Source organism: Rhipicephalus sanguineus, chromosome 5 (genome assembly GCF_013339695.2).
Source record: "Rhipicephalus sanguineus isolate Rsan-2018 chromosome 5, BIME_Rsan_1.4, whole genome shotgun sequence".
NCBI classification, from domain to species: domain Eukaryota; kingdom Metazoa; phylum Arthropoda; class Arachnida; order Ixodida; family Ixodidae; genus Rhipicephalus; species Rhipicephalus sanguineus.
In genome coordinates, this window is record NC_051180.1 from 117617988 (window position 1) to 117625883 (window position 7896).

Below are 7896 nucleotides of genomic sequence, written 5' to 3' on the forward strand. Positions count from 1 at the left end.
AAGTAAATGTTTAGAAGACCTTATTCAAATGCGGTTAGCAAATTCTAAAAACAATTCACCTCTGTTGAAGATGATTGCATCGGAGAATGATGTTAATTTATGAGTAAATATAAAAAAAATTAAACTGAGTTTAACTTTGATGTGTATTTTAAAATTCATACGGAGTGTGTGTACTCTGCAGTGTAGGGCAATGTAGACGTATATTGATTGCTGAAAAAGTTTTGTTAGAATATTGAAGGGCACTGGTATTTCTTCGTAATTTTGAGAACCAGGATGTGAGTGTTTTGTTTCAGCAAATAAATTAGTTTTGCGACACCAGCCACATGAAACAATCACTGGATTAACCACGACATAATCATTCTGGCAAGTAGGACATAGGCAATCATTGCAGGAGACAGAAAATTTTTTCACAAATGTGTCATATTAAGAGGTGCAGCACAAGGATAGATATAGCAATGGGTTTTCCAGATTATATGTTCATCGTGCACAGGTTGATCATAGTCCAAAATTTTTAACATTAGTCGTTATAAGGAAACTTAGATTTAGAGTTCTTTAGTGACAGTATATGCGCCAAATGCAGACTTATAAGCAGTTTACAAGTGTTTTGTGGAGTGATACAGGCATTTTTTACAGTTAGATAGCCACTTCCGATGGTCACTGTACCTAGGAGCATCAAATTTGAGATAATGAAGTAAGATTGAATGTAATTTTTTGTTAGTTCTGGAACTTCAGTGGCAAACATGTCTCAATTCTGCTGGTGCAAAGAATTTTTAAAATTCAGTGTAGAAAAATGCAGTTAGCGTGCTATATATTGGCAGTAACGTTTACTTTTTTGTAAATATGTGCACTTTCTTTAGTTTCTCTGCTCTGGAGGTTGAAATAATTGAGAAGCAGCCCAGGGCTCTGTCCTTAGGCTGCTCCTATTTCACACATATATTAAAGACCTTCCACTCAAAGTGTGGTCCAAGATATGCCTTTTTGCAGATGATCGTGTTTTGCACCAACCAATAACAAAATTCATAAGACTGCTCTACTCTCCAGCAAGACATCCTCCTAATCCAGGCAAGGAATTTGTGGCCTTACGAGGCATAGGATGGCTGTCAGGTGCAATTATAAATGCAGGGCAATTTATTATTTCTCATGAGTTTCCTGGTCCGTGCAATTTTCAGGGTGTTCTTCTAGGGGAGAGCTTGAAATTCAAGAAGCAAGACAAATTCATTGAAATTCTGCATATTCTTGGGCATTGGGCTATGGTGACAAACTGTGAAGCCCCCAACAACAGTGTTTTTTTATATGATTCATTAGACCAGGACATTATGCCGAGTGTAGGAAAGGAGATGACGCTTAAGGGCTCGTTTTCTTTGTTAGACACAATATTAATGAGAACTAACAGACAATAACGCCAAGGAAAGTATAGGGGGTGTTATCTGTAGTATATAGAATATAAAGGTGAAGAAAGTGGACCAAAAGATAACTTGCCACCGGCAGGGACCGAGTGTAGCAGCTCAAGTAATGAACATAATGCATCTTGCTTCAAACACTCTTACCATTCACACTAAGGCAGTACAGCATCAAGAGAACTTATACGACTGTGGTGTTTTTGCCATTGCTAATGCATTCACTATTGCATCTGGCCTCAACCCATGTACCGTTGCTTTTGACAAGACCGTAACGTGCAGTCATTTAATATCATGTCTTGCGGACAATGAAATTGTGCTGTTCCCTCTTACTACTATGCGAGTGCCCAGGGTAAAACCAAATCAAGTTGGTTTTTTAGTTCAAAAATAATGTCCTAATTATGCTGTTTCAACCACTTAGAAATCAGCCTTAAACTGAAACCCTACACTCCTTCGGCTATTGAAATTTAGGCCTTTCTATGGATACCAACTCTAGGTTATTAGTCAAAATGTACTTTTGGGCTAGTTGGTTCATAATCGTAGTAGAACAGCGCCGGCGAAAACAACAGACCAGACGAGGAGAAGGACACGTAACACAAGGCGCCTTGTGTTACGTGTCCTTCTCCTCGTCTGGTCTGTTGTTTTCGCCGGCGCTGTTCTACTAGGATCTAGGTTATTAACACTGTCATCGTCCTGAGCCTTGCTCCTCAGCATTAAACCATTTCCTTGTATGTTCTTTGATAGTGAAAAGGCACTGCAGGTGTACTTGCTTCAATTAATTAACTGCTAGTGGATAAACTTTTTGAAGCAACTGACATTGGGAAGTACATTATCACTGAGAGGTTGCTGTGGTCAAGGAATGTTCAACTTTTGCTGCTTGTCTGCTGTATAAAGTTCTTTATGAATGAAACTCAGTTGTATCTGTGAATGTCTGCACAGGGCAAAGTTTAAAATTTTGTGCTATTCTCCCTACTTTCATTGTTGTGCACATGAGATAGCTATTAATACCGTAATTTTTCATACAGGTCTACAACATAAAACTAAATATGTCAGTAATAAAATCAGATTCTCCAATTTATATTAAGCTGAAGTATAGCACTCAGGGGCGTAGCCAGAAATTTTTTTCGGGGGGGGGGGGTTCAACCATACTTCATGTATGTTCGTGCGTGCGTTTGTATGTGTGCGTGCATATATACGCAAGCAAAACTGAAAAATTTCGGGGGGGGGGGGGTTGAACCCCCCCAACCCCCCCCCCCCCTTGGCTACGCCCCTGATAGCACTGCTGTATGACATGAAACATCACAGTCTTTCAAGTGCTTTTCTTGAAGTGTTGGGGCTGTTCCTTTAACTAAAATATTGAAACTTCTGTGGATGCGCACTGCTCAAAGTAAGACATCTAAACAGTTCTTAAAGCTTGATGTTTGAAGACTCAATGGTGCATCTAGACCTGTGCGCTGCTGCGCCACACCGCCGCTGAAATCCCAAGAGCGATCACAACAATGACATGAAGTAATTGCACTGCGCTGCCATTTGTCTTTTCTTTCAAACCGAACGGGGTATCCAACCCTGCGGCATTCTCCAGCATTAAATGGCAATATCTCAACTCGTTGGATAGTACCTTTTCTTGGAGCCTTGGACCTATTACACTATGCATAAATAAATAAAATAAATAAGTAAATATATCGATGCATTTGTACTCTTTGTTCCTTTAATTTTTACTCGTGTAAACGATAAATTAATACAGAAGTAGACGATGAACTGGGTGCTGGGTTATTTGATTCTTCACACGGACGAATTCACAGCGGAGACGATCGATGCAGCTGGCCAGCAAAAACGCAAACCCGCTTCCACGGTTTTTGCATATTTGTTTATTGCGATAGCAGTTTTATGGACCCTCCATGGGTTTTTGCCGTGGGCGTCGCCGTCATGTTCTGTAAGAAGTCCAAATCGATAACATCGCTCCGCGCATCATATGTTCTACTCATGAGTAAAAGCTAGTGAGCGCTGGCGACAACGCAGCTTAAGCAGAGATGAGAGGAACCGCGGCCACCTCGGTCGCACAGAGGTAGCATGTGCGATAACATATTACCTCGCGTGCGAGGCCTGCCGTCGACTGCTCTTCAAGCAGAGAGAAAACGCCCTGCCTGTTTTTTGTTGGGCGAAGGAGCATGAACGAACACCGGGGAAGGGCCCGGGGGCGATATATCTCGGCAGAAATCAGCAAAAAATGCTGTAGTTTCAATGCTTCGTGTTGAGATGACAGAATGCACGAAAACCTTCTCTATCGGCGTTTTATAGTCGTTGCTCTTAATTACTTTGTATAACATTATGATTTGTTGCTATTGCATCATTATATTGCCATTTCGGCGAAACTGTCATTTGTTTTCTAAATGCAAGGGACTACTTCCCCCAATCTCTGTAATCTATAACCTCACTCCCTCTCTTCCACGCCACGCCACCGCCGATCCGGTGCACTTCGCGCCGTTTACACGCCGCTGCTGTTGGTGGAAACACTGGTGCACCGCCTTCGGTGATTTCTGACCGGCGCACAGGTCTCCACGAATGTGCATCACTCTTACTCAAGCTCCTCTTATAAATTACCGCAGAGTTATTTATTCTCATAAATGGAGCTGATAATTTTCGCCATATCTAACTTGCATATTTAAGATTACATTCCTTATTTCTACAGAGTAGTATTGTCACTCGCCCCCAGAGAACAGTTGTCAGTGCAAACCTTGAAGTGCCATATTATTAAAATTTACTCATATATGTATTGCATACCATATATGTGTCCATACAAGTCACAAGCCAACTATCACTCAAGTTCTTCACCAGCTCACAAAGGCATATGCGTATTTCAAAGACCATTGATCTCAATGATTACCGAAAGTGATTGTGCTGCTGTGACATCAAGCATGAAGTGCTTTCTAAAATTTCTTTTCAACTTTTTGTAAGCTAAAAAGCTACAACACATATTTTTAGAAAAATTAATAATTGTTAAAATTAAAATTTTTATGGTAATGATAGTCATGACAATTTAGATCATAAAATTAAGAAGCACGTAGGGCATGCAAGTGAGGCTATCATCCAAAACTCATACACACAAAAAAAATTTTTTCAGGACATAGTCGTGGAATTGCCTTTTTTATTTATTTATGCCGAATTCAAGGTTACTTGTGCATTGACAGCTTACCCATGAAAAGTCATGAGGTGCACTGATGCTGCAGTTGACATTTGCAGTGATGTACAGTAACTTACATTTGTGTTTTAAAATGAAAAAAATATTTTTGCATTTCTCATGTGCTTCTGCCCCACAAAAAATTTAAAATTACATTCTTTGGTCTGTGTTATTCAGCAAGATAACTTTCTGCAGGCTACTTATTCAGAAAATAATGTAAACCACTATACTAAATGCATGCACCTTGCTTATGAAAACTAAGTGGTTGCAGAAAAATTGAACCAGTTTTGATGCCTACTGGCCCAGTGAACTGTGTAAATAATGCAGACCAGAAAATTATTATTGTTGTGGTATTTTGTTGACAAAAAGCATCCAATTAAACATGTCACAACTTAGATGTTCTAGGTATAAAAATATGTTAAAGCACTTAAAAGGAACCTAAAGGCAAACGTTAAGTCAACATGAACATACTATTAACATACCATTCAAGAAATAGTGCAGTGTTTGTTTCGGGCTAAGAAAATGTCTAGTTCGAACAAAAATTATATTTAGTGGTCAGCATGACACTACAAATATTCAAACCACCATGCCAACTAGGTCCTGTTGACATTTTCTCCCTTTTGGCAGACAGTCCAGCTGGCGGCGTGAAAGGCAGAAGCAGGTGAGGGAGAAGGAGGGTTTAGCTATTGTTGTGAGCAGACACCACTGTCAGCAGCTGTGGAGAAACTTCTATGGCACGGTAGGTAGAGTTGAGTTGAGGGAGCCGGTCACTGACCGACACTTTTTGCGGTGATTGAAGCTATAGCCATGGATCTCATCGGTTCTTACTTCAAAGAATGAAACAGAAGGAAGCAAGCAGCATTTTATTCCAGGTTTTAATGCATTGAAGTGATCTTTTTTACTATTGGCAGTTTGAGTATCAGTGACTTTTTCTGGGACTCGACTATGTCGCCGCACACAGAGTTAGTAGAATATCCCGCTGGTGGTGCAAGCCTTGTCGTACATTTACTTAATTTCTTGGTGAACAAAGCCCTGGTGCAGATAATACTGACGTTTAGGCATTCGTAAACTTTCACCCATCATTCGAACAAAAAACGTTGTTGGCCTTTAGTATCCCTTTAAGAAAAAAAGTTCTGTTTCTTTGTGACTGAGTGCCCGAGTTCATTTGCTAAGTTGTACTACGTAGACGCACATACTTAAGTAAAATTAAAGGTAATGCAGGCAGCTGACCATAACTTACATTGCTGTTCCCAGCTGTAAATAAGTTTCATAATTACCATGTTAGGTTTTCTAAATGTATCACTCTTTTTATACAAACATCACAGTAAACACATTATTAATATTCAGCACATTTCCTAAAGATCAACTTCATTCCCAGTAAAAGTCCTAATGTTTGCTATGACAGCGTTCAATTCCACTAGCCCGGCTACAGTTTGATGCAGCAGCTGTTTAGCATGGCCTGTATTAGTTTCATACTGCTCAAGTCTGTCGACGGAGCATGACCGCTAGAGAACGCGTTCTCAGATGGCGGATTGAGAAACGTTTCATGATGTGAGGTTGCCTAAAGCTGCTTCATTTTATGGTACGTACATTTATGCCCGCGGACCAACAGGCATATAATCATGGTTCATAGTAGTAATAACCATATTTTTGCTGCTGTTTGCAGTCATTGCTTTATACACATCACCTGAATTTAAGTCATTGCTCGTACTTAATGACATTGTGATGAGTGAGTGACATCAGTGCGGTGTTCATGGTGCTGTCCACGAGCCATGAGAACCTAACAAGGGCCTGCCGCCAGCCACCAAGTCCTGTTCCTAAACCACCCATGGGAGGCTGACTTAGCTGTTGAGGTTTGCAAGCGGGTTCGTGCTATGCTACTAGCCACCAGCCACGAGACCATAACAATTAAGGGCCTACTGCCAGCCACCATGGTGCATATGTGCAGATCTCTCGGCTCACATTTGAAGGTCGCCTACCCGCTAGCATGACAGAAGGCACCTCTGTCCATGACTTCTGGGTGGACTTGGCTTCATGTCTGCTTCACAAGTGTCACCCACCACCGACAAATCCACCTGCCAAGAGTGAGTCCGCTGCTGTGGTTGATGCCAGCATCAAAACTAACAAAGACTGTTTTTGTTTCGAACGTTCAATGGAACTTCATTTAATTACCAAGCCTTGCTTGTCTTAGTAGTTTGGTAACATGTGTGATTTCACTGTGGTTGTTTTCCTTACTTTTTTCTTCATTCCTTTTGTTCTAAATGTTCCACTTTTCTGTGTGAAAAACTGCCTCGTCTTTTCCTGGTCTGAGGCCTTGCCTCAATCAAACAAGCTAACCTGCATTACAGACATTCAGCTCCATTTAAGTTTGCGCAAATAAACTGTATAAATCACACACTATATATTTATTTTGTAGTTAGGGATGCTAAAAACAAGCTGAAGTAATAAATTAGCACTCTAAAATATGCAAAGAAATATACGATTGCTGAACAGGATTAGTGCGGTTCCACCCGTGCACCGTCGTGTGCTAAGCGGTATATTCACAGTGCCATCCTGATAAAATCAATGCAAATTGCATCAAATAGAGTCTCGGATGTCATAGAGACACGCTGCACACACCCCAGAAAGGGAATGGGTAATTATTTCAACTGCTATTTCCTTCTTTGCCTTTTTCTCCCTTTTCTTTCCTATTTTTTTTTCTCTTTAGCTGTCTTGCTGTGTCTTGGTTTCTCTATATGTCTCAGTGTAGTCGGTCTCTCACCTTCTATGTTTTCACCTATTTCTTCTATCTGTTACTTCTTTCACTCCCCCCCCCCCCTCTCTCTCTGTTGTCGGTCTCTCGCCTAATACCTGTTTCTCTGTTGCTTTGAAACTCTTTCTCCGTCTGTTTCTTTCGGTGCATTTCTGTCTTTTTCTCTCTCTCTATTCCCTTGCTTATCTCTATTTTTTTCTCTTTATCTTTTTTTTCTATGTCTTTTGTTGTCTCCCTCTCTCTGTGCAGTTGGTTTTGTCGCCTTCTATCTTTTTTTTTCTCTGTTGCTTTTCTTTCTGTCTATTTCTCAGTTTCTATGTTCTCTCTCTCTCTATGTGTAGTCGCTTTCTCGCCTTCTAACTTTTTTCTCTGTCTCTTCCCTTTCTGTCTATTTGTCTGTTTCTATTTTTTCTCTCCCTCTGTACTCGTTCTCCCATCTTCATTTTCTTCCTGGTAACCCTCATGCCTCTCTCCTTCTCACCCTCACTTCCCTTTCTAATAACCTTGCTGAGCTGCATATACTATTCAAGGCTATGCTCTCCTCTGCAAGCGGGCCTGGATAGCCGAGT